Raw genomic sequence first — 27734 nt, 5'->3', positions numbered from 1 at the left:
TAAACATTTCACAATGCATTGTTAAATGAAAAAAAACAAGTTCTAAAAGATATAAATAGCATAACAATGTGTCCAGGAAATAATAATAAATGTTAGTGTATGCATCAAAAATATAAATTAATAAAACAACTTGGAAAAGTATACTCTAACTATTAGCAGTCATTTCTAATAGGTGTGTGGGGGAAGGGGGATGCTCATCTTGGTAGCCTTGTTTTTAATGAGTATTTATTACACTTTCAAAGATGATGAAAGCCAATTAAAAATATCTTTTAACTAATACAGCTGTGAAATGGCCAGAGGTTAAAAAAGGAAAAAGAAAAAGAAAAATGGACTATCACTACATTAGTGTGTCCAAACAGCGTACTCTCAGAAAGAGCTTTCACAGGCCCATTTTGAAGGGGCATAATGGGATTCTTCAATATGAACCTGTTTTGTTATAAACACCCCAGAGCTCATTCTCAAAATAATCAAGCCACAGACATTTACTGAGAATCTGTTATTTTCATGATACTGTGCTATACTTAGTGCTCAGAGGAATATAAGGATCTATAAGACTACTGGAGCCTTTCCTCAAGAAGTTAACAGTTTAGTTGAGAAGGTAAGAAGCTCCTCACTGAATGAAGTAGGCAACAGCACCTGGTCATCAGTGACTAAGGTCTAAGCAAGATAGTACAATTGTGCCAAGGTGGAGAAATCGACTAGCTAAGTTTTCAGAGTCTTTGCTCCTGCTTAGAATTCAGTGGGTCCAAACATTAGATGAAGGTCATAATTGAGCATAGATATTAATCTTGAGAGAAGAAAGCAGCTCTTCATTCTACATATGAAGATAAAGTCATACATTTGTCCAAAGACCAGTTAGAGCTCCATTCAGATCTTGTGAGGGCTTCAGGGGGCTTTTGATGGGGATACTGATGAAATGAGATAGTGAACAGTGGGGTTTGTATTTTTTTGCTCTTCTGCCCCGTTTTAGTGAATGAGGAACCTGACACTGACTCAAGGCTACACTGCTGCTAAGGACAGAATCAGAATTTGAATTCAGCATTTGTGACTCTAGAGCCTGCTCTTAATTTTTATGATCCACTCCTTTCTCATTGCAGATTATGGGCTAATTGTCACCTGCTACACGTGGAAGGAAGAGATGTTTGGCATGGCACTGATCAATGTGTATATTAACTGGGAAGTTTACCTCCAGGAGAAAAGAGAAAACCAGCTGTATGAATGGAATTTGGAGAAAGGTAATACCTCCTTGTAAACAACAGCAAGATCCATGAAATCTCTATAGTCTTCCTGGAAAAGCAGTTGCCAAGATTTCTGTAGGCTTGGTCTTCCTTTTCACTCCTGGAAATAATCCATTTAGGGCAGAGTTGAAACACATAAACAGAGTAGCACTTTCTCTTCTGCCTCTCTTCTGCCTAAGCAGTGAATAATCAGAGGTGCTTTGGATTCTGAAGTTAGCTCAACAAAATTCTAAAAATTTGCTGTTGGGGCACCTGAGTGGCTCAGTCAGTTAAGCATCTGCCTTCGGCTCAGGTCATGATCTCAGGGTCCTGGGATCAGGCCCCACGGCAGGCTCCCTACTCAGTAAAGAGCCTGCTTCTCCTCCTCTCACCCTTCTCGTGCCCTCTCTCTCGGTCACTCTATCTCAAATAAATAAATAAAATCTTTAAAAAAATTTAAAAAAATAAAAAAATAAAAATTCGCTGTTGATATACTTCAATTATAGACTCACTTTGTATGGCATATTCAATATCTAGAATAAAAGTGCTTTATATGTGCTATATAACATAACCTATAGTGATAATGTAGTGTGCCATAATATTTACCACTTAATTGTACCAACTTGTTCTTTAGAACTCCTTAAAATACAGGGAAAGTGTGACCTTATCATTAGAGTTTAGCTTGGATCTATGAGTCTTTCCAGGAAAGTTAAAAACTTTTAAAAAGTGTACATTTAAAAAAAATCATTTGATCTTTTAGGCAAAGTCTATTATATGTATGATCTTGCAAAATAATATCATAGAAGAATTGAATATAGAAAAAAACTGGTTTTAGTTCACTACTGTGGTCATCATGAAATACAAGACAACTTATTTAGGTCCCTTCCCTTGTTGCAGAGTGAAAACAAACTGCTTCTTATATCCTCCACTTTTGAAACGCAAAAGTAGCCCTTTTTAATAGAAAATGTCTGGGAGTCACTGCCTTGAAAATTTTCTAAAAAGTACTCTCAATGTCCTAAATTATAGGAAAATAACTTGTGAATAATGAGCTACACATTCTTTCTCTCCTTCTTTGCCCTCTTTATCTCTGAGAATGTGAGGAGTTGGCATTGAACATAACAATGACTTATGGACAACCTCAAAGGTCTATGGAAAAAAAAAATCTGCAGTTTTGCTGAGGCAAGCATCAGAATCCCAAACATTATTGTCTGAGAACAAATCACTTGATTAGTGAGTGGGCTCAGCCATCCACCTGGTATTCACATCTTAAGCAAAATCTTATGGTTCTCTATAATCGTCACATCTGCAATAAATCCTGAGAAAAGATAATAACTTGGCTTCTTTGTAGAAATGGCCCTGAAAAAAAAGTCAACTGCCAGTGCAGTGCTGAAAAGTGATGGCATTTATTAATTTGCATTATCATATTTAGATAATTGCATGATTATATTTATATTTAGATATTTGGAATGTAATTAGATGCATGACATTGGAAGCCTCTTGATATAAATTTGAAGACTCCCTGTGTATACATGCATTTCTCTGCAGACTGGCACATGACTTCTTTAAGATTTATTTATTTATTTATTAGAGAGAGAGCATGAGATGCGGGAAGGGCAGAGGGAGAAGCAGACTCCCCGCCGAGCAAGGAGCCCGATGTGGGACTCGATCCCAGGACTCCAGGATCATGACCTGAGCCGAAGGCAGTCGCTTAACCAACTGAGCCACCCAGGCGCCCTGGCACATGACTTCTTTAAACAGAGATGGGAAGACACCTTCTGGTTTCACCTGTTGATTAGGAAAAAAAGAAAATGTTATATTATTATGATCTTTTTGGGGGTAAGTACCTTTGGAACCTAAAAGGTACTGTGTAACTGTCAAGGTCTGAGATTGCTGTTAGTCAACAAAAGCTCTCTTCGGTCAGTGAAGTTGTTTCTTTCCTCTAAATTTTGCTTTTCAAAAATCCTCTGTAGTTGACCTCATTGTTCACCATGCAACTGAGAAAGGGCTCATTGTTTTCAGCTGAGAATTCCATATAATAATCACAATAATCCTAGAATTTTATAAACCACAGAATTAAGGTGGCTCCCCAACTGGTCATCACCAAGCTGTTGAAAGTGAAGAGCTTATGCCATCTTTGATATACATTCCCAACACCCATTTCCCTGGAACGTTATTAGGCATGTTAGGTTCTAACTGGAGACTAAAGTTGAATCACTTATTATTCTGCACATGCCCCTTACTGGTAGTCAGTGAAACTCAGATGAGAATACCCTATCCAGGATTTGATTGTGATGACACATGGCAAGATGTCAAGCATCTCTAGAAGTCTGATGTTTGGCCTAATGCCATTTTAGAGATGGCCTCTGATTTTCATCTGGCCTTGATGAGAATGTTGCGAAACATTATTCTCAAAACTGGTTCTAGATGTAATTCTTTTCTTTTTTTTTTTTAAGTTTTTATTTATCTAGGTGTAATTCTTAATGGTTGTCTTGAAAAGGTGGTAGCATCATATAGTTGGACTTATAGATTCTGAAGAATCTTTGTTGTCTCAGAAGAACTCAAGGAAACTTAATTTCCAAACCTGGAAAAGATTCATTTTTTTGAATCACTTGTTTAGCCTTGTTGCCTTGAGTCAAATAAAGTGAGTTACTCTTTATGAAGCATGAACAATGCCAGAAACACATCATTAAAATGTTAATTTAACTTGGCCTGTTGAGGTAAGAATCCAGACAGTTTGGTTCACCTAAAAGTGGGATTAATGATTTTTTTTTAAAGATTTTATTTATTTATTTGAGGCACAGAGAGTACAAGCAGGGGGGAGAGGCAGGCAGAGGGAGTGTGAGAAACAGACTCCCCACTGAGCAGGAGCCCAGTGCAGAGAGGCAGAGCTTGATCCCAGGACCCCAGGATCATGACCTGAGCCAAAGGCAGACACTTAATCGACTGAGCCACCCAGGTGCCCCAATGATGTTGTTTTTGATCTGGAATAATTCTGGTCACAAGAATGAGAGTTCCAAAGCAAAAAGATGGAGGTTAGTTATGAAGATGAGCTCACCACCTTTGCAGTAGGTTCAGGACCAAAGTATAAAGTTTATTTTCTTCAGAGTTGTTGATTGTGTGCTTTTGGCAAACATTAAATTCACTTTTAAGAGGAGGCAAAAGTTAAAATCTATTTGGCTAATAAGTTTAATTTTGTGATCATGGGTTTTTCTTTTATTCTTCACTTCCCGGCCAACAATTTTGAACTGAAATGGAAGATTCTTTTTAATATGCTATGACTTTGTTTTGCAAATCACCAGCAGGTCCATAGTAGAAGTTAAAACTTTGCAAGACCAGATATCACAAGAGTATTCTTTCTCTATTTGCCAAGATAAAATCCCAACTTATGGCTTGGGACCATACTGTAAAATGTAAATAACATTTTAATGAGCACTATAGAGGAAGACTGTGCTGGGCCAGTTGCCCACCACTGAAGGGCTAGGTTTAAGTGTACCTTGGGTCATAATGAAACTAGTTTGGTGGTCTTAGCCTCCCTAGTAGACATTTTCCCACATTAGAAAACTAGCACAGGAGTTCATGCAATTCCCTACAAAGGACTATTGTAGCTCTGTCCAAAACCAGAACTGGAGTATGGATGGGATAACTGAAGGAGAAGCTAGAGGAGATCCATGGGCCTTTTAATCCTGAATTAAACTTCTGTCTAGATTTAGGAGGAAAAGGGAAAAGGGAAAATAATTGCATTGTGTATTTTTATTTCTGTCCACATTCTGTAATCTCAAACACTAAGAACATCTCCTTGTGAACATTTCCTTCACTATCCATGTTCTTGACTTTGTGAGAATACATTTTTCAAAAACATTGACTAAAAGCATTGTCTTAACTCTCTATCCTAATAACTCCAGTTCCTGGGGCTACAGGACTGAACATCTCAACTAAATTCCATAGGAACTATACTGGTTATCTTTCTAACCTCTCCCTGATTCCAGATTCATCTCCTCTAACTAGTTATATCTTACCTATCCCTTAATCAAGGCACTGGCTCAGTTCCTACAGGGAGCTCTCTGTGATGACAAGAGCACACTTTCATCTCACCTTTTTTGTGCTGTCTATATGGAATAGTTAATGCCTAATCATATACATATGATAACCGAATTTCCTAGTACTGTTCTATTTGACTGATAGAAAATATAAGTAAACATTTAAAAGGTAGATTAAAAAACAACAACAACAACCAAACCTCCAAACATAAGATGCTACTTTCTTGACGTTATTTCAACAAAGAGGATGCTTTAGTCCTTTTTCCTCTTTGGAAAATGACTTGGGCTCTAAATCCCTTAATAATTCTACCTGATTTAAATCTGACTTTAATCCTGCATGATAAATTAAGATTCTGTATCTTTTCACCCTTGCTTTTTGGAGTAATTTGTCTAACCCAACACCTACATAAATATATCAGATTCTCTAAGTGATCCAAAGGCATTCCATTTAGGCAAGGTAGCATTAGCTCCAAGAGTAGCAAACGATGCTAACTGCCACCCCACCAGGGGACATCCTGACCTGGAGAGTGTGTGGGTGCTTCGGGAGTGATTGCATTTAGAGACCCACCCCCTAAAGGAAAGACATCTGATTCCTCTGATTGCATGTGAGTTCCCTGGACAGCCACTACAGGTCTCCACTTACAGTATTTCCAATGCCCCAACCCACCCACCCCCAAACTAAAAAATAGTAAATAAAAATGTCCCTGAGAGGCTCTTGGTAGTCATCTCGGGAGAAATCCTGGCGTTTTCCCAGCCCAGTGCTTCCCTGTAGCAGGAGAATGTGCCTTTCCTGGAGTGAGGCTGACTTTGCCCTAAGGTTACATTTCCACACAAAGAAGTCTTTTAGGGTGCTGTTGCAGGCCTCTACACTGGAGGTTTATGTCTGTCAGTCTCGGAAAAAAGGAGTTATAAAACTGCAGGAGCCAGCAGTGGGGAATTACCACTTCAGGATCTGCGGAGGTCTAGCCTCACAGCCCCACTCTATGCTGAGAGTTGGCCTCTCTAAGGACAGAGAACAATAAAGCAGAAGGAATTTCAGTCAGTTGGCTGCTGGATTGCATGAGCAGGACTCCAAGAAGGGGGTACTTGGGGAGGGTGCTGCACTGACTCTGGGCCGCTACCATTGTGCCAGCCCAGCTGGGCAACCCGGAGTCTGAGAGAATAAGAAAAGTTGACCCAGGTCAAACAAGCCAAGGAGGCCGGCAGACACCCAAGCCAGAGGCTGTGTGTGGAGCAGCCCGTGCAACTCCATGTGTAATTCAGTCCATTTATACTTAATAAGAACAAATACTAATTTAAGATCTCAGAGAATGACCACGACAGGCAGAAAAAATGGGAAATACATTACAAGGTGGACCTGAACACTTTGCGGAGAGCTATGAGGGAACACAAAGGTGGTGGCATCTGGGAGCAAGGTAAAGAGAGGGGTGAGAAAGCTACCAAGTGGATCTGATTGGTTTGGAGAATGGGGGGGAGGCGGGTAAGTGGGTAATGGAGCTGAGAATAGAGAAGACATCACTACCACCTGTCCCGCAGCTCCGCAGCCCTGATTTTGGCAGGGTGGCCCTGATGCCTGCACGAAAGGCTTGTTGGACTTAGCTCGAGAGCTTCCTAAAATATCCCTGGGCCTGATGCAATATCACTTTGTGATAGCACTGCATTGCGATGTGGTGACAGGATAACCTGGTGGTGAGGAAGGAGGGCCTTTTATGTCTTCATATGATTGTGTCTGAGAGAGGCCGATTGGAGCATTCCCAAAGGAGAATGGGTATGCTGGAAGAGTGCTTAAGCTTTCTGATGTGGAAGGAACAGAGTTCCCATCCACCCACTCCCACTGCGGAGGCTGGACACCTGGGGAGGGCTCAGTTAGGGGATTGAGACTCCGGAGGACAACCCCAAGGAGTCCCTCAGCAGTCCACGGGGCATTCTACACAAAGCAGAGCAAGCAGGGAAAGGGCTGTGCTAACCAATCTTCACGGAGAAAGCAGCAGAAAGAAGAGGGTAGCTTCCTTCAGAGTATATCCCCTGAGCAAAGGCAAAAGGAGTAGTGCTGGGAAAGGGAAGAGGAGACAGGCCTAATCTGGAGAAAGCCACCAAGCGCCACCAAGAGCTGGTAGCACCGGGCCAGGTTTGGCCTAGGTCTCCAAATAAAAACAATCTGCCTAGCTCCAGGCAAGCCCTTGTTCTGCATAATGACTTGAATTCTGAAATGTGAATTAAACCTTGCAAAGGAATGCCACTCTTTCTCCCTCCCCCAGGCCATTCTACCATTCTTAGAGGGTAAGAGGTGGGTGAGAGGAGGTTTAAAATTTTTGCCCCTTTGCCAAAGCATGAAAAGTGGCAACCACATCTCCCGCCATCCCTGCCCCCACTGCTGAAAGTGTTCAAAACTAAAAGCTGCAACATCTTTTCAGCAAGTAATCAGCACAAGTTGAAAGGCACATGCTGTCGCATTTCTGATCAGATTGTATGTTAAGCAGGAAAATATACCCCCTCAACACACACACTCCCCCCCCCTTTTTTTTTTTGGCTAAATGCATGTCTGTTTAAAGAGCCACCAGGCAGTGCCTCTCACTTTGTCTTGGCAGGGCACAACCATCAGACGAAGTGGGAGGAAGAAACATTAACTTCAACAGCTGTTTCTTGACCCCGGCTGTCAGTCTTCCCAAGAATAAATTTTGGAGAGTCCTATTTGAAACAAAGAGGGAGTTTTTGAGGAGAAAAAAGTTGGTTGGTTCCAGGGAGGCCGCCCAAAGAAGCAGGGAACAAGATGTTTGCAGTTACCACGCAGCCTGCAAGCCTCTGCCGGGTGCAGGGATGGAGCAAAGTAACTTGAAAGCTCCCCTCTCGGCGCCCTGTGCCTGCAGCTTCCCCCCCTAACGTGCGCCCAGATCCAGCGCCGGTGGTAAGAGCCGTAGCTCGTCTACAGTAATTCCCCAGCTCGGGCGGCTTGAAACTGCTCGGGCTGAATAGCATTTGCTGTTCCGTCCTGCGGCCGCCTCCCGCCGCCGCTGCCGCGCTCCCTGCAAAGCAGCTCTCATTATCCCGGAAGTTGTGCTGACACAGTCTCGCTGCCACCAGAAGTTTGTCAACATCAAACTTCTCCTGTGTGGGGTACGTTCACCTTCTACGAGTATTTAATCGAGCCAACAAGCAAACAAACAAACCCAAATAAACCTGCCCGTGATGTCATGGTCTTTTTTTTTTTTTTTTTTTCTTTCCTGGAAGGCTGGGGCTGTTAGAAATTTGCTGGTGGGCGCTTAGAGCGCCTGTGGGTTTCTGGGGGAGATCAGGGGCAGCTCCCGGGGTGGGTAGTGGGGAAGGGGCTGCGGAGGGGCGTGCGGGCGGTTGGAGCTGGGCGCGGTGTAGGTGGGTAGGGGGCTGGGGCTGGCGAGTTGGTCCTGCAGCCTCTCGCCTGTCGTGGATTTGGATACTGCACTGTCAGGGGCCAAGATTGTCGCTTTGCGTCCCCCAATCACGCAACAAAGGTTACCTGGAAGCGCGGGCCAAGTAAAGACGCCCTGGAAGGGGGGCTTTCTACACTCCCACTGCTCTTTCTGCACTCCTGCCGGACATTTCTGTAGACATCTCTTGAGATCTTTCGGAATAAAGGGCATTAGGGTCATAAAATGTGTTTTGAGGCTTCAACTGCAACATAAAAGAAATCCTTGCGAGTTGAGGGCAGGGATGTGCTACCTTTTCTGTCTTTAATAGGTCTGTTCTGATACCTTGATTAAACCATTCGGTCTAAACTTAACTGACTCCTTTCCCTAAGCCAGGTCTCGGGTTTAGTTCAAGTTGCTGCTACCCAGTTTGGGTGTTTGTGGTTTCCAGTTGCTCCCCCGCTGAGATGCTCCCGGCGCGGCACCCCACGCCACCCCCCGCCCAGCTTTGGGGAGGAGGGAGAGAGGAGGATGCTGATTAACCCTTTCCTTTCCGTACTTTTATCCGGACGTGATCAACCCTGCTCGGACTGCTGGAGAGGACAAGGCCTGACTAGGCTTTTATGAAGCAGTGCCACTTGGGGGCCACAGGTTTTCCTGGAGGAGCTGGAAGCTCAGACACTGATATTAACTTTGTATCTAGTTTGAAAGGCCGCATAAGGGCATTCGAGGATGGCTGGTATCCCCCACCTAATGTGAAGTCAGGTGTAGGTGGCTGAGAGGGTTGGGTATACCTAAAGTAGGCGACCCAAGGCTTGCTGCCTTGAATTGGAAATCTATCCACTTTGGGGGGCAGGAAAATTCTTTTCTATTCTTCAAAAATAAGTCAAAGTGCATAATGTCTCCAAAGAGAATATTACCCATTATCTCAGGAGGATATTGTGGGGCAGGTTTAATCCATTAGGAAGCCAGGTGCTCCATTTACTCTTCTTGTTTGTTGGCTGTTATTGACCACGTTTTTAGAAAAAATTATGTATACAGTCATGTATCTCTGATAACAAGAAGGAAGACACTTTTTCCTATTTTTCAAAATGTCCTTAACAGGAAAAAAAAAAAAACTGTACTAGTCCCAAGGGGCCAGCTTACCTTAAACACAAAACAAAAACAAAAAGCCAAAAGCAAAATCTAAAGAAAATGCAATTTAGGTATTTCTCAGGGACTAGAAGATACTTTTGACAAACACAAATCAAACTGATTCAAATGGAGTTATGGAGCAGGGAGTTCTTTACACACACACACACACACACACACACAACAAAAAACCAACACAAATGTGTTTTCTTGAAAGTTTAGCTATTCACTACAGTGAATTTTCCAGTTGGCCATGCCTCAAAAATTTCCCTGCATTATTTAGACTTCTTTGGGTGGCATTTTAATTTTTATTTATTTAGTTTCTTATAATCCACAAAGTACTACTCAACATGGTTGTACCTCTGTGTGGACAGGAATCCACAAGGACATGTGGAGGATTCCATTTCCAACGCCACATGCATGAATTACTTGCCCTGGTTGTTAATCTGTCAGTATAAAAAACCTGATTTATAAAAGGCTAGAGGACTTTTGCAGAACAAGGTAGTATATGGTTTCCATGGTTGGGCTTATTTACAAATAAAACTATTTTCCATTTCTGTCCACAATTTCCTGGTTGCACAAAGATAATTTTCAGAGTTTTCAGTTTCTAGTTCCCCAATGGGAGCTGTAAGCATGAGGAAACAATTTCTTTTTTACAGTGATGTGAGCGCTATGCTCATCTGGATTTAGTTACTTCATAAGGTAAATATCACTAAATGTGCACTGGGATCTTTGGGGATCTAAGGTGCTGGACGGGTGAAAATAGTCTACTGTGAAATGCTAAAGAATGTCAAACAACTGAATTTGAATTGGTTTGCAGAGCTAATTGGGTCAACTATGGTATTCTTTAAAGTGGAAATTAATTTGAACATTTTTCAAAAGTATTTTCAGTTTTCTTTTGGTTACATTTAGGTTATTTTGGTCACTATGATTTTTAGAATTTTACCCCAGGAATTCAATTAAAACAGACCTATCTGAAACATATATACCCTTCAGTGAATAATATCTGCTAATGAAAATGTAGGTTTTGAATTTCATGCTAATTATGTTTTTAAATAATGATGTTCTTGAAATTATTTTTATTTAAAGGCAAAATATCTGCATAGATAATGGCCAAAGCTAACCAAACTGCTTTAAAAATTAATGAATATTAATGAAGTTCATGAATAGCACAATACTGCCCCTGCCTGCCTTAGGAAAACAAATGTATTGACTTCATTCTCCTAAAATAACAACTCTTAGTTACTGATGGTTAAAATAGTTTGTTGCTAAAAGCCTGTACATAGTGCATTTTTTGCAATTAGTAAGACTTGGCCTTGTTTACTAGACTTATATCTCTTCCCAAAAACTAAGCGTATATTGTCTTTTTACATATCTGAGTGCTATTTATTTTTATTAATTTGCCCTCTCATGGTATTTCATTATCATTTTTCTAGGTTCTCCTCCCCTGTCATTTTAGTAGCTCACATGAATGACTCAGGATTTTCAGGCCTTCATATATATTTGGTATATAGATAATGGCATCATTAGTCAGCATTTCCACTCATCTAAATTTGTCTAAGCATATTGAAAGCTGCTCAGGATGTTTTGCAATGAAAGTGACAAATGGATGTCAATCAAGTAGCCCTACCCATTTCAACCTTATTTTGTATGATGTGTAAATGTTTGTGTATATTTCTTCCATAAGATAGGCTATAGGCTATTTTTTGATCTGGACATGTGCCTGCTAAGGCAAGTTTCCCAGGCAGATCTCTGGTTGGCATTAGACTAAATTTGGGAAATTTAACAAATGAATGACAAAAAAAAAAAAAAAAAAAGAAATCGGATATAAATTTAAGTAATGATGGGATCCATTCCCTTAAGATAAATAATTTTTGATACTCTAAATTTCTAAGATTCTACAGTTTTACTTCAAATGAATTTGTGATGAAAAAGGTAAAATCATTTCAAGTAAGCCAGCAAATTTGGGTCAAAATGAAAGCAGTTCTGAGAGAGAAAGAGAGAGATGTTCCTGCTTCCCATAGGCCTGGTTGCAATTTTCTATTAAAAAAAAAAAAAAAAAAAAAAAAATATATATATATATATATATATTTTATTATATATTAAAATATATACAATGTAATATATTACATATATTAAAAATATGTATATATACACACATACATGTATAAATACACATATATACATGTTTAAATATACACACACATACTGTATTATTCTCTAGTGTCCTACTTCTGTTTTCCTTCTTTGTTTTTAACAACCAGTCCAATCTCTAGTGTTATATGGTAAGTGAATGTGCTTATTAGAACTTAATGCTGGTTTTAATCTAAGATTACTTTGCACTTGAAAATCTTTTGCTGTTTTATAACCTGTAACATGTTTTTACATGTTTAGGAGTGCTGCTGCTGCCGTAAAAATTCTGTCTTGATATTATAATGAGTTTATGTGTTTAGCCAAAAAAGTACAGTATGCTAAATTAGACAGTATAGATTCTAAAATCCTAATGCTTTAGTAAACCCTTGATAATAATTGTAGTTTTATGGATAAAAAAATATTTTTACTATTTTAATACTGCATAGAAGTATAGTTGTTTTTTTCCTAAAGTTGTTATGGAATTTCTTTGTCCATAAGGAATATTAAAGAAAAAGTTTATCATTTGAAGTTATTTTATTTGGAAATGCCTTGGAGTGAGGCTAATCTTTATACCCAAGTTTGCAGATTGTAATTTCACTTACCATTATCCATGGCAGGATGTTTAATTTTACTCCTGTGAGCCAAAGAATTTTTAGTGACTTTTTAAAAGTGGAATGTAGAAAGTAGGTCCAGCTCATTGTGAATGTGGGAATTTGATAAAGCATGCTTGAAATGACCATTTACTCTATGACTTGTTATATAATGGGTAGACGTGAAAAAGAAGTTATCAACTCAACTGTGAGTTTAGAGTTTAGTATCTTTTGATTGTGGCTATAGTCAGAGTCATCATGACAATTACCTTTAGCATTCAATATATCTTTGGTCCACCAGTGCTTTTTGTTCCAAATTTCTGTATATAAAGGCACAAATGAGATTTTTCTAACCGCCTTTTCCGCAAACTTGCTTTCTAAAAATCAGACAGGGCATCTTTTTCTGTTTACATGTGGAAACAAAGAATCCTGAATTAGGAAAAAAAAAAAAAAAGAGCTCTCTTCCTTATGATTTTGGAAACAAAGCATTTTTTTATATATATATAGATTTATATCGAAGGGCTAACTGCCTTTTTTAGGAGGCAAGAAGAAGCCTTGGTTTTGTTAATAAACAATACTAACTCAGCTCGAACTACTATTGGGAATTAGATACGGAAAGGTTCAAGCTGTTCTGACTTAAATTTTCAGATATGTAACACATGTGATGACCACCCACCTAGTGGTTAAATAATATGTTTACTTTCCTACAATTTCCTGAGCCCACTTGACTTTGGAGATTTAAATATGGCATAAATCTCTGTGCTCAGGAACCTGGTGTGGGAACTCCGAAGTAGCAGGAGCCTCCAGCCTTGACTCTAGTTCCTGTCAGTCTTTGTTCCAAGTCAGTGGCTTGTTCTCCATCCCACACACTTGACTCTTCTCTCCCTGTAGCCTCCCCCACACCACGCATAGTGTGCCCCAATTGGGCCTGTCTGGGGCACCCAGAAGGCAGCTGTTGGATGGCTGTATCACATCCTAGGGGTATAATTTGGTAGGTTCAGCCTCACCTACAAGCTCTTTAAGGCTAAAATTAGCCAGGTTCCACCCCCGCCCCCCTTCTTCCAAAAGGCTATATTTAGCTAAAGGATCTTAAAGATGAAGAAGTTCTACAAGAGGCCTGGAAGCTGAGGTGGTGTTCAGGTTCTGGTTCCTGAGGAGTTCACAGTCCAGGGCCTAAAGACCCTTTGAAATGTTTTGTGATCTCTGGGGGGCTGTGAAGGAATCCCTAAATGCCTTTAAAAATCCCAGCACCCTCCCTTCTCATTTTGCCAGTGCTTGCAACCACACTGAGCCCATTCCCTTAACAAGGACATGAAGAAGCTTTTGGGTAGGCTTGGAAAAATGACAGGGATGGATGTTTCTCATGCCACTGTTCCAAGGAGAAGATTGGAGGACAGGCGGCTGAAGGGACAGATAGCCGGTGCAGACACTTGACAACTCCCGGGCAGAGGGCCAAGCACTGGGCCAAGCACTGGGCGAGGCTCCAGAGGCCGGGCCCATGCCCAGGGCACTCAGTGGTTTAAAGCTGGTACAAAAAGAACACTCCTGCCGGCAGGAAACGGAGTTGAACAGATTGGGAAAGAGCAAAAACAGGCTGCCCAGGAGGCTGTCTCCCAGGCCTCCAGTTTCTAGTTGTCAGTGGCAACCCAGGATAGAGCAGATTCTGGCTTTCCTCCTGCCTGGGGGGCTGGTGGTGGTGGGACCGAGTCCAGGGAGTATGCAGTGCACAAGGACCCAGCACAGGAAGGCACAGAGGAGAGGTTTGGCATGTCCGTGCTGGAGAGAAACCCTTCATGGACTTAGAATTCCCAGGCCAGCTTTGGCTTGGCTCTGAGAGTAAGTCCTGACGCTTTATAATTTCTGTAAACTATTAGAACTTCCTTGCCCCGGATTTACTTCGAGAAGTTTCATTGAGAGGGTAAGGTGAAGAGCACCATTTGCTTAGCCTCTTATTTCATTTCTTCTATTTAGTGCTTACCGTGTTTCTAAGACAAAGAAACACTGAAGACTGATCAGGTGCCCTCCTGCTGCGATAGTATACTCATATTTTTGACGTGTTAAACCGGGACAGCTATTTCTTAAGGGCGAAAAGTTGGTGAATCAGTGCCACTGATTCCCTACTCCTAGAGGAAGGCAAAATAGTTCTGAGCTTTATTAAAGAATTCTTGACGCTGAGGAATCTGGGCATCGTGTTGAAGCCAAAAGAAGAAGAAAGAGAATGAAGCTTCAGATTTGCAGAAATCCAAATGGATTTCAAGTTAATAGCAGGGGATTTCAGCTAGTGGCTCCTATAGTTAACAGAAAGGAAAGACAAAAACACAAAAACATTTTTTTCCCTTCTCTCCTTAAGTAAGACATGACAGCAAAACTCACTAGTCACCTCAGACCTCCTGAACCAGCGTCTTTAGGTGGGGATGGGAGAGTGTGTTTGGGAATCTGAAGCTTCAGCAAGTTTCACAAGTGATTTTTATACATGCTGAATTTTGAGGGCTACAGCCATATAGCTCAAGAATAATGTCATCCTTCCATTATCCTCAATCATGAAGGTAAATGAAGACTTTTACTTGTTTTTTTAAGTGCTTAGCTAAGCATCCCCATTTTACAGATGAGGAAACTTGGCCATAGAGAGGTCGGGCAACTTTCCTAAGGTTGAGATGTGTGGCCGAGCCAGGTTTCAAACACAAGCTTGTGGCATTATAGTCCCTGCTCCTAGTCACTCTGTTCTGGGCAAGCTATATCACCTCTATAAAATTTAGTTTTCTTGTGGCTACCATGGGGACAAAACCTACCTCAAGAAGGTGTGAGGGGTAGATACTAGTTTAAGTAAAGCTCCTGACACATAATAGTCTCTCAATAAATGATTACTCTTACCAAGTAATGGAGTAAATCAAATAGTGGGTAGTCCACACAGAGATAACCAGTAATTGACTGGACTTTCTGAATAAGCTTCATGGTTACATTTTCTTTCACCTGCACACCTACTTCATCCTTATTTTGTATAAGAAAGTCACTCCCTGATCTCTATCCAGTGCTGATTTGGGACTACAAGAAATTGGAGGTGAACAAACCACAGAAAGGCTAGAATCTATTCCCGGTTTTTCTAATGCCAATCTGGATGGAATCTAAAAATCATTTCCAAACGCCCAAGATAACTGGCTGAATTTTTCTTGCCTAATGTATACAACATCTAAGGAAAATTTCTTAAAGCACCTATGATGCCACATGGCATTTCCAGAGCTTTGAAGTCCATTTTAAGAAATTGATTTGGTTACATCATTGCTTTATTAAGGCCATAAAGTCTGTCTACCTCCCCTGGTCATCTCCCTAGACAGACTTTCCAACACTCTCCAATATGCCTTCCTACATGTTCTCTGTGCTGGAATATACCTTCTTCTCTCACTTCCTGGAATGCTCCAATTCATTTTTCAAGGCCACATCTCAAATGTTATCGTCTGTGTGAAGTCCCTCCGTCCCACTTCCCCAGAGAGAATCACTCTACTCTGTGCTAACACAAAACACAGTTAAACCTCAGTTAGAGCACCATCACAAAATATTACATTGAAATGATTTGTCTTGTGAACACTTCCAAGCCAAGCACCATGATTTACGCATCTTTGTGTATGTCGGAAACTGGCACAGTTGATGGCACATTTTAAGTGCTTTAGAAGTGCTTGTTTTGTGAATAGAAAGTTGTAAGTGGGGCAGGGTTGTTTTTTTTTTTAATTTTTGTTAAAGGGAATTTGATTGTACAAAGTCGTCTGACCCTCCCCAATGTCCATCACTCAGCTACCCCATCCCTCCCACCCCCCTCCACTCCAGCAACCCTCAGTTTGTTTCCTGAGATTAAGAGTCTCTTATGGTTTGTCTCCCTCTCTGGTTTCATCTTGTTTCATTTTTCCCTCCCTTCCCCTATGATCCTCTGTCTTGTTTCTCAAATTCCTCATATCAGTGAGATCATATGATACTTGTCTTTTTCTGATTGACTTATTTCGCTTAGCATAATACCCTCTAGTTCCATCCACGTCATTGCAAATGGCAAGATTTCATTTTTTTGATGGCTGCATAATATTCCATTGTGTATACATACCACATCTTCTTTATCCATTCATCTGTTGATGGACATCTAGGCTCTTTCCATAGTTTGGCTATTGTGGACATGGCTGCTATAAACATTGGGGTGCACGTGCCCCTTCGGATCACTACAGTTGTATCTTTGGGGTAAATACCCAGTAGTGCAATTGCTGAGTTGTAGGGTAGCTCTATGTTCAACTTCTTGAGGAACCTCCATACTCTTTTCCAGAGTGGCTGCACCAGCTTGCATTCCCACCAACAGTGTAGGAGGGTTCCCCTTTCTCTGCATCCTCGCCAACATCTGTCATTTCCTGACTTGTTAATTTTAGCCATTCTGACTGGTGTGAGGTGGTATCTCATTGTAGTTTTGATTTTATTTCCCTGATGCCGAGTGATGTTGAGCACTTTTTCATGTGGCTTTTGAAGGCTCCATCTATTTTTTAGAACTATTCCAAATCTCTATTCTTCGGAGGTCTTCTACTCAACTCCCAATACCGTTGCTCATAGCAAATGACCTTGATAGCAGACATCTCTTGTCTGCTCACCATCCATTCCCCTTTTATTATGGTAATTACCCCCCCCCCCCCGCTTCCCCCACATTCACCATTCTCATGTCTGTGGTTTGTGTGGATGACCATATCCTCTTGGCCATAGTAATTGCTTCAGGGGTAGGCATTTGACCTAAGGTGAGCTAATAAAAAACTTTCCGAAGACCTCAGAAGCATGAATGTAAAAGAGACACTTTCTCCTATTGAGATTATTGTTGCTAAGTAGTGTAAAAGGATGGAGATGTGGGCACATAGACAGAACCTTCCTGGAAACAAAATAAAATCAACAGAAGACAACAGAGCCAAGAAAGAGACAGATCTTGATTCCATCCCTTGAGTATCTAGTTCTAGCTACACCTGATGACAGTATACTCCTTTTAAATTATGTGAAGTAATGTATGACCTTCCTTTTTTAAACTTTTTGAGATTGGTTTCTATCACTTGCACACTTGCAGTTGAAAAAGTCCTGGGGCACCTGGGTGGCTCAGTCAGTTGAGTGTCTGCCTTCGGCTTGGGTCATGATCCCCGAGGCCTGGGATCGGGCCCCGCGTTGGGCTCCCTGCTCAGCGGGGAGCCTGCTTCTCCCTCTGCCTGCCACTCCCCCTGCTTGTGCTCTCTCTCACTCTCGTTCTATCTCAAATAAATAAATAAAATCTTAAAAAAAAAGAAGGAAAAAAAAAAGAAAAAGTCCTGACTACTGTACTTCCTAATCACTGATAAAATGAAGGATAGTAAAATTCTTTCCTTGATGTTTGCTTCATTGGTACATTTCTCTATATCATATCATTTCTTCTTGGCCCAGAGAATGAATGCACCCCCCAGTTCAAGGCTCACCCACTATCCATTTTCTCTCCTCTCTCTTCTCTATCTTCAACTGCTCTCCTCCTTCTGTTCTTTACTCTTAAACTAAAATGCACTAATTTCCAGCCCTTCTCTAACATATTCCATCTTTATCTTTCCCTTTTCACCCAAACTACTCAAAGGGTTAGTTTATATCACTCTCTCTACATCCATACCTTCCATTTCCTTCTCTGCTTTCACATTCCAGTCACTTTGGGTCACCAATGATTTCATAGTGACAGTCCAATGACATCTTTTGACCTCTCTTTTACATTTGACAATGTTTCTAACTTTACCTCCCAAAGCTGTCTCTCTACCTAGCTTCCAAGATGAGACACTACTTTCTCTTAGTGCCCCCGAAAACCGTCCTAGCCACTCCTTCTCTTTTCTCTTAGGTTCCTCTTCTATCTACTGCTTTTCTCATGCTACATACGCTTCTTGATTTTCATTTTTATCATATGCTGATGACACTGAAATGAATTTCAAATATTTGCTATATATTCCAAGGGCATCTCAAATTCAACCTAATAAAAGCAGAACTTATCTTATTCCCAAATTTTCTTTCACTGCTGTATTCTCTATCTCATTTTATAATGCCATGATTTCCTAGAGATGTAAGCCTAAAGTCTTAAGTAGCATTTTTGTCTTCTGACCTTTACCTCCCAAAACGTTGTTGGTCTTCCAAAATATGTATTGAGTCTATTTGCTCCTTGTAGTAGGCCACTGATGGTCACCTGTCCAACAAACGTTCTCCCCACCTTCTTTTTTAGTAACAGAATTCCAGTTTCACAGGTATCTACATGATTGTGTAAAGATATGTGCTTGAGGGAAAGCCGGCATCAGTCTTAGTCCCAGTTCCAAAGGACGAGTCTTGATTTGTCTGTTCTATGCCAATCATGATAATTCTTGTCAAAGAATAACTAAAAAATATTTAGGTAGTTATCTACACAGAAATACTTGACTCATATATGAGGGAAACAGTCACTAGGTTGTTGTCAAGGAACCAAAGGTGAAACATCAGGAATTATGGGGTGAGGGAAGGAAAAAACTCACAGACATTCTGGTAACATTAAATCTTGTTTTATATTTTGGATAAACTGATTAGCCTGCAATTGCTTTTGTTCATTCTACCATTGCATTTTGCAAAATCCTTTTTACCCTCTCCACCTTCCACTATCTCCGCAGGTACCATGTTTTCTAGGATAACTTCCTAGTTAACTCCCAACCCCTGTTACATACTACGTGTATTAGAAACCCTTTCTTTGGGAAGCACACACACACACACACAGAGCATTACGTGCTAGCTGCTAGATTATGCTTTCTCTAGTCATACAGTTTGGGGGGGGCGGAATATGTGTTACATGCCAAATGTAGACCTATTTGGGTATGGTGGAGTTTTTTAAAAGAGAAGAAAAGGCCATATTCATTGCCTCTGAGTAGTTGTGATTAAGGAACCTTGGTGATCTGCAATTCTAGAGGTTGGATTTTCTCATATACATCATTTCTGAAATGCATGGTTACTAAAGTTGAACTCCTATAACTGGAGAGAGACTCTCTTAAGGAAACACACAGCTAGATCTGTCATTTATTTAGCATGTTATTCAAGTGTTATAAAGTGCTTCATCATAGCCTTGTTAATAGATGCTTGCCCAGGGCAAGTAATAATTTACTGGACAAAGTATAAAGGTTCTCATTTTATTCATTTCCTACTATATATTTTGTATGGAGGAAAACAACTTACAGAGCTTTCAATTCCCCCTAACTTTTTATTTTGAAGTATTTCAAGTACAGCAAAAACTCATCATACCCTTCACCTAGAATCACCAATCATTAACATTTTGCCATATATGCTCTCTCTTTTCTTCCCCTCTACCTCTCCCCAACATGAACACACACACACACACACACACACAATTTTTTATAGCTGAACAGTCTGAAAATAAGTTGTAGATATCATCCTTTCATCCTTCCACATGTTATCTCCTAAGAATAAAGACATTCTCCTACACAGCCACAATATCATTGTCATACTCACAGAATTTAGCCTTGGTACAATAAACATATCTAATATATAGTCTATATTCAAATTTACCTAATTGTCCCAATTCTGATTTAACTCTTTTCTCACTGGGATCTTATTAAGAATCATGCATTCTACTTAGTTATGTTTCTCTAGTCTTCTTTTCTCTAAAACATTCTCTCTGCTTTTTAAAAACTTTCGTGATACTGTTATTTCTGAAGAATCCAGACCCATCATTTTGTAAAATGTCTCACAGTGTATATCTGATTGTTGCCTTATGGTTGGATTCAGGTTAAACATTTTTGGCAAGAATACCACATGAGATATTTTCTTCTTAGTACAAAGAATGAAAAAGTTGTTCCATCATTGGTGATGTTAAATATGATCAATTCTCTCTCTCTCTCTCTCTTTTAGTGCACTTCTCAAGTGAATCATTTATTATGGAAACCTCATAGAGATGAGACCAATATCTCCATTTATTGAGCATTTAGTAAAGTGAAATGGAGAATATTTATTTTTTAAAATACTTTTAAAATAAAATAGTCAGGTTTCAATTATCTGGATATTTTCATTAAAACATTTATAACATCTTAGGAAACAGAATTATCTCCACAGTTGTCTCAAATCTGCAATTCTCTTTGTTCACACAGATCTAGCCAGCTAATGGCATCTATTATATCCAATTTGCAAATCAGCACAAAATTTAAATGGCTTAAAAGCAACACAATGTAGTGGGGAAAAAAAGAGATTAATCCAGAGTCTAGAGTCGTCAAACTTGTCTAACGACCTTAAGCAAATCATGTGCTCTTCCCGGGCCTCAGTTTTCTCTTCTGTGTAATGGAGAATCAGGACTTTAGTATCTCTAAGCTTCTATCATTTTTTAAAAAGATTTTATTTATTTGAGAGAGAGAAAGACAAAGCACGAATCGGGGGAGGAGCAGAGGGAGAAGGAGAAGGAGAAGCAGGCTCCCTGCTGAGCAGGGAGCCCCATGCAGGGCTCAATCCTGGGACTTTAGGATCATGACCTGAGTGTAAGGCAGATGCTTAACTGACTGAACCACCCAGGCACCCCCAAACTTCTATCATTGTAAAGGTTTATTTATATCTGTAGTTAACTGCCATACTCTGAATGATTTGACTCATAATTATAAATGCTTGTGCCTTGTGCAAGATCAAGTTAATTTTTATTTTTATTTATTTTTTGCTGGTGGAAATAACAGAATTTTAGGAATAAGGAACTATGGGAATTATCTTTTCAACTTCCCACAGGATGTGGGAAACACATCCTATTGGTGACCATCTGGACTGTGCTTGAATACTTTAGGTGATGTGGTAGTAACCATGTGAGGTAACGTGTCTGTGTGTGGGCTCTGAAGTTATGCTTCAGCCATTTTAGATCCTTCCTGATGATCCATGACATCCCCAGACTCACTATCTTAGTCTGTTCAGGCTGCTACATCAAAATACCATAGACTGGGTGGCTTGTAAACAATAGAAATTTATTTCTCACAGTTCTGGAGGCTGGGAAGTCCAAGATCAGGAACCAGGGTGGTTGCCGCCTGATGAGAGCACTCCTCATTCAAAGCTGGAGGCTACATTGTCTTCTCACATGGGGGGAAGGAAAGAGATCTTTCTCAGGTCTCTTTTATAAGGGCATTAATCACATTCAATACAGAGAGCTGCATCCTCATGACCTAATCAACTCCCAAAAACCCCACCTCCTAATACCACCACATTAGGCATTAGGATTTTAGCATATGAATGGGGGGGAGAGGAAGGATCAAATATTCAGCCTATAGCACTCACCTTCTCTTGACCTCAGACGTCCCTTCCTTCACTCTCCAACAATGCACCTGTAAGTCTATACCTGGAATTTATAGCTCAGCTCTTCTCTGCCACTGAGATCCAGACATTTGGTCTCTCTTTTGACCATCCCTTTCACCCTCCTCATTGCTCTTGAATAATACTGGGATGTAAAATCCCTGGACACTTTCCTTCCTCCCTATCTAGCCTACCAATTCCTTACGACTGTATTTATCTTCTACCCAGCATGGGCAATCACTTTAGCATTGCCCTTACAACTTCCTTGACACCCACAGCATTTCTAATTTTACCAGGTATACTTGAACATTTATTTATATGCGAAATACTGCACAACATAGTTGCATAATATAGAACAGCTGTGCAGAGAAACAAAAAATCAACTTGTGAAGAATGCTGTAAGGTGAGTGTACACTTTTTAGAATAAAAATATGTATTTAACTATACTGGTGACCTAACCAAGCAAATACCATTGGCCAAATTGTATACAATTCATGTAGGGTAATAATGGCAACATTTCCAGGTGAAAATGAGACACTTGCCAACTTGCTAATGTGAGATTGAAAATATTGCACATGTAATCTTAAAGACCTTAAGACATTGAGGGCTACAGACATATGAGGTCAAATATTTCTTCTGAGGTGTAGTGATGTGCTATGGTTTAAGTTGGAGATGGAATATAATGATTGTAGATCAAGAAATGTGACCCTAAGGATTTGGGTGGTTTTTTATTGTATTTTTCAGGAGTAAATAAATGCATCATATTTCAGAACAACATGCTTTTAATGCTAATGTAAATCATGGGTGTCTTTCTTCATATTTTGCTCCCAATAGATTTCTTTGCAAGGTCTTAATGTAAATAGTTATATTTAGAAATCAGAATAAAATATTGGCACTGGAAGGACTCTTAGAGATCATTCATTCTGTGAGAGAACTGAGGCCCAAAGAGGCAAAAACACTTTTTCAAATCTTGTAGCTCTGGTGATTGAGCCAGATGTAGAGCCTGGCTTCCAAGTCTAGCTATTTTCCCGGTGATTTTCCAGCTGTTTGGGAGATTTGGAGTCTCTGGAGGTGTGTCAAAACTACTTTGGGGGAGAGAGGTGATCGTTCCTCATCTTCTTCAATTAGAACTACACTACTTTTGAATGTTTTATATTTTTCAGTTCTTCTTAAAAATTTAAACTAAAGAATTCTAGTGTTAAAACACACATACTTAAAAAAAATTGATAACCATGACTTATCCATCCAAATGGTGATTGATTTTTTTCCTCTCTAGCAACTACTCAATACTAGTATGAAGTTATAAATTATATGAATTTCATATATTTTTATTTAAATTGATTCTTTAAGGAAATGCATCATAAATGTTGCTACAGATAAAAATGAAGATGTAGATAAACTGAATAAAATCCTTTCTTTTGCTATCTTCACAATCAGCAGGCTTCTTCTTGACTTTGCCAGCATGCTACCTAGCTATTTCAAAATGAAGAGAAACAAAATATGGTAGGTGCCATGAGATGAAATAAAAAATAAGCAAGTTTTGGTTTCTAAAACTCACCCTGCACTCACCTCGTGGGAGCCTGATGTATTGTTGTATATAAGTGGCTAGAAGCCTATGATATTCATACTATTTTGTAGCAGGAATATTTATTTTCACAGCTCTCTTCCTCCTCAAGAATTTTTTCCAGGAATACAAATGTTGGTTGATATCTAATTAATAACCACACACATTTTCCTCAGTTTTCTTGCATATTGCTATTAATAGTAACAGATACCTTTCTAACATTATGGTGACAATAGCTATCCATGTCTTCCTGGAGTCATGTACACCTGGAGTGGTGTATATTTTAGCCCCTGTAAGCTTTCTGGCTTTTTAATTAACTGATATTTTCTTTCTTTTTTTTATTTTATTTTATTATGTTATGTTAATCAGCATACATTACATCATTAGTTTTTGGTGTAGTGTTCCATGATTCATTGTTTGCGTATAATCCCACCCAGTGCTCCATTCAATATGTGCCCTCTTTAATACCCATCACCAGGCTAACCCATTTCCCCATCCCCCTCCCCTCTAGAACCCTCAGTTTGTTTCTCAGAGTCCATTAACTGATATTTTCAAAGTTGATTTAGATTGTTTGTGCCTGAAAATTTTCATTGATCATTTCATCTTTCCTTAATCCTAAAAAGGATTTAATTGTCAAAATAAATTTGAGTAGACTGTTAAGAAAACAAAATCCAAGAAGAATATTTCTTGAAGTGGTTGTTTTCCCCACTGGGACAAACTCAGTTTGCACAGTGATAATTCACAAACATTTTGGATTCCAGTTATGAGCTTCTTTCCTTTATTAGAGCAGTTAAGTTCTCTGAAAACAGAAGCCCATTTCAAAAATACCAGGAGAATGAATTTCCCTTGAAATTTTTTAACTTTCACGAAAATTGAGATTATCTGAGCTATAATTTCACTCCTTTGACACTTTAAGAGATGTATAATTCTCCTCAATCCAGCTGTTTTTCTTCACTATCTGTGGTGATGTGGTTACAATATTAAAAACCAAAGGCGTGGACTAGACTCTGGCAATGATGTTTCTAAACTAATCCAGCATGAGAAGAAAAGTGATTAGAAAGAAGACAGTTCCCAATGGAAGATGGATAAGCTATTTCTAGAAACTACCATCACTATTGAAAAAAAACTAATTGCTTTCCTCTCCTTTTTGGATATTTGCACGAGTCAAGAAGGACAAAGTGTGAAGAAACTTCACCTTGCTGCTATTTATAATGGCTTCTTTCCTAAAATTGCTGAGAGCTTTCAATTTCCAAAGCAAAGAATTTTTTGAGGTTTGTTATTTATGTATTTATTTATGTATTTATGTATATATGTATTTATTTATTTATTTTTAGAGAGAGAGTGCACATGCTAGCAAGGGGTAGGGTGGGGGTGGGGAGGGGCAAAGGGAGAGGGAGAGAGAGAATCTTAAGCAGGCTCCATGTCCAGAGTGGAGTCCAATGCAAGGCTTGATCTCATAACCATGAGATCATGACCTGAGCTGAAATCGAGAGTTGGACACTTAACCGACCAAGCCACCCAGGTGCCCCTCCAGAGCAAATTTTTAAGATAATAGATTAACGTGCTTACAAAAGAACAGATGAAAGTGTTTCTCTATGAACGATTAGCTCAGTAACTTATTGTTGATTTAATAAGTATTATGGAATTCTTATTATGGGACAGGCACCATGCTAGATAAAAACAACTAATAGAGAGTCTTTGCCCTGGATGGGCTTACATATTAATTCTAATATGACATAAATAATAATATATAGCAAGAAAAATTACCATGTAAGTCCCAGGAGAAAGAATGCCTCTAAATACAGATGGTCCCCAACTTACAATGGTTCAACTTATGATTTTTCAACTCTAAGATGGTGATACTCATTCAGTAGAAACCATACTTTGAATTTTGAATTTTAATCTTTTCCTGGGCTAGCAATATGTGATGCAATACTTTCTCTCTCATGATGCTGGGCAGTGGCAGAGAGTCATAACTCCCAGTCAGCCACACAATCAGGAGAGTAAACAACCAATATACTTACAACCATCTGTATCCATACAATCATTCTGGTTTTCACTTTCAGTATAGTATTCAATAAATTACACGAGCTAGTCAACACTGTACAGTAAAAGGGGCTTTGTGTTAGATGACTTTGCCCAATTATAGGCTAATGTAAGTGTTCTGAGCATGTTTAAAGTAGGCTAATCTAAGCTATGATGTCCAGTAGGTGTATTAGGTGCATCTTGACTTACAATGTTTTCAATTTATAATGGGTTTATTGGGATGCAATCCCATTGTCAGCTGAGGAAGATCTGTATTACCCTGGTACCATTTGAGAGCTTTGCAATATTTGTTTTAAGCCAGTTCTACCAAAACTTATATTAGGCGAGCAATTTATATGGGTATGGCAGATATATATCTATTCTTAAGTTCTATGAAGTTCAATATAACATACTAATAGTACAGCATGAGATCTGGTAATATTTGGGTTGATGGCAGAGAGCCTCAGAGTTGTCCAAGTGACTGTTCTCCATGGCATGGTATTGTGGAAAGAACATAGGCTTTGCTCTAAATCCGAATTCTTCCAGTTATTAATTGAATTAGCAGGAACAGTTCACTTAGTTTTTCTCAGTCTTGGTGTCCTTATATATAAAATTAAGCTAAAATTAATATCTGCCTTGCAAGGTTGCTATGAGAATACATTGAACTAATATATGAAAGCACTCTGTAAAATTTAAAGTCCAATAAAAAGTTACTTTTTTATAGCATACACACAACAGTGGCCATTCATCAACATGGAAACAGTACTGTTGTGGCCATAGTACTAACCTTTCAGAGGAATGCTTATCTAGTTTGTCAGAATTCCTAAGGGAAAATTATTGCAATTCTGTGAGTGTTAATGGTTAATATTACCATATAGCTAGTTAATATTTTTAAGTAATAACTATTGGATTTCATGGAAAGAAAGATTGTTTCTTTTCTTGAGGAGGTTACCAATTATATAGAATTTATATAAAATTGGATTGATAAACCAAAAGGGCAAACTAAATGAGAATCATCTCCATAATCATATGACAAAGTAATAGAAACTTATCACCTAAAAGGAAAGGAATTGTATTGGTTGGGATGTTTTTGGTTACAAATATCAGAAGACCCAATAAACATGGATTTAAGTCAAGAGGATATTTATTATTTCTATTTCAAAAGAGTCTGGTTGTCGGCAATCCCAGCATTTATTCAGTGGCTCAACAATATTAGAGTTCGAAAAACAACAGCAGCAATAACAACAGCAAAACAATGTTAGGGTTTGGTTCAGCATCTTTGACATTATCTTCATCTACTGTCATGCTGCTGGCTCATGGGTAGTCAGTCATAAAATGTATATTTCACCTCCAAACACAGGCCCTTACATCCCTCTTTTAGACAGGAAGAATAGGAACATTCCAAGAAAATCTCCTTAAATATCTATCCCTTTTGTGAGAAACCAAAATATTACCCAGAAAGCCGCTGGACATTCCCCTTTTACATCTGATTGGCCAGAACTGGGTCACATGACTACCACCTGCTGCTGAGAACATAAATAACCAGGAAAAGAGGTCCTCGCTGTACCATAAGAGTCTTAGACTTATCATGGTTCATTTCCTGGGGCTAGGTGCACCGTGGCCAAACAAAATCAGCATTTTAAAAATTAGGATAAAAGAGGATGGGAAAAGACTGTTGGAAAGCTCCCTGATGGTGTCCCTCTGAGATATCTGAATGTATGTATATAACTGGTTAATGAGCTAGACCATGTACAAAGGAAATATTATCCTTGTCTTTTAGAAGAGAGATTCTAAAAACCGTAGCCTGAATTGTAAGGTTCCGGTAAAGAGAGGCCAGAGGGTCAGCAAATACAATATTATATATTATAGCAAAAATGTCAAATTAAAAGCCAATTGCCTCTATCCCCTCTGAAGCACATCCGATCTATGACTCAGTGGTTGCTTTCTCTCTTGAGAAGTACTGATCCTCTGAAATGATTATTTTAATGTTTTAACCAACAAGTTCTTATCCATCCAAGTATGAATTCTGTGATTAATTACAAGGTATACAGCTCTTGTCAAGTTATCAGCCTTTTCTCTTAAGCCACTTAAAAACTAGTTTTTAACCGAGGCTGGGCTTTGATGATATAAACAGAAACCGTTAAGGACCAACTCCTGCTTGCTAACTCAAATGAGGGCTGTTGCAATTTGCCCTCTTTCCATGTTATGTCTTACTGATAGCTGACTTTACATCATTCTCTGTTTCATTAAAACTAGGTCTAAGTTGTGACAAATTGCTTTTTTATAAGTGCCATCTTTTCAACCCCCACTAGATCTAGCCAGAAACACACTATTTCATGATCCCACTGAATATC

At 39.4% G+C, this 27734-nt stretch overlaps 1 protein-coding gene across 4 annotated transcripts in view; it reads left to right on the top strand.

Moving 5' to 3' along the window:
* ATG10 (autophagy related 10) overlaps positions 1-27734 on the top strand; it is a 404709-nt gene that overhangs the window by 80567 nt on the left and 296408 nt on the right. For 2 of the 4 annotated variants that reach the window (XM_078067096.1, XM_078067097.1), the window contains one exon: positions 1098-1235. The gene's annotated coding sequence lies outside the window, so the exon portion shown is untranslated. Of the gene's footprint in view, positions 1-1097; positions 1236-14255; positions 14410-27734 lie in introns of those variants that run through there. The other 2 variants (XM_036067261.2, XM_078067098.1) reach the window with 2 other exon arrangements.

Source organism: Halichoerus grypus, chromosome 2, assembly GCF_964656455.1.
Source record: "Halichoerus grypus chromosome 2, mHalGry1.hap1.1, whole genome shotgun sequence".
Classification (NCBI taxonomy): domain Eukaryota; kingdom Metazoa; phylum Chordata; class Mammalia; order Carnivora; family Phocidae; genus Halichoerus; species Halichoerus grypus.
Note: the sequence above shows the minus strand (reverse complement) of the source record. Positions and strands in the feature narration are given on the sequence as shown.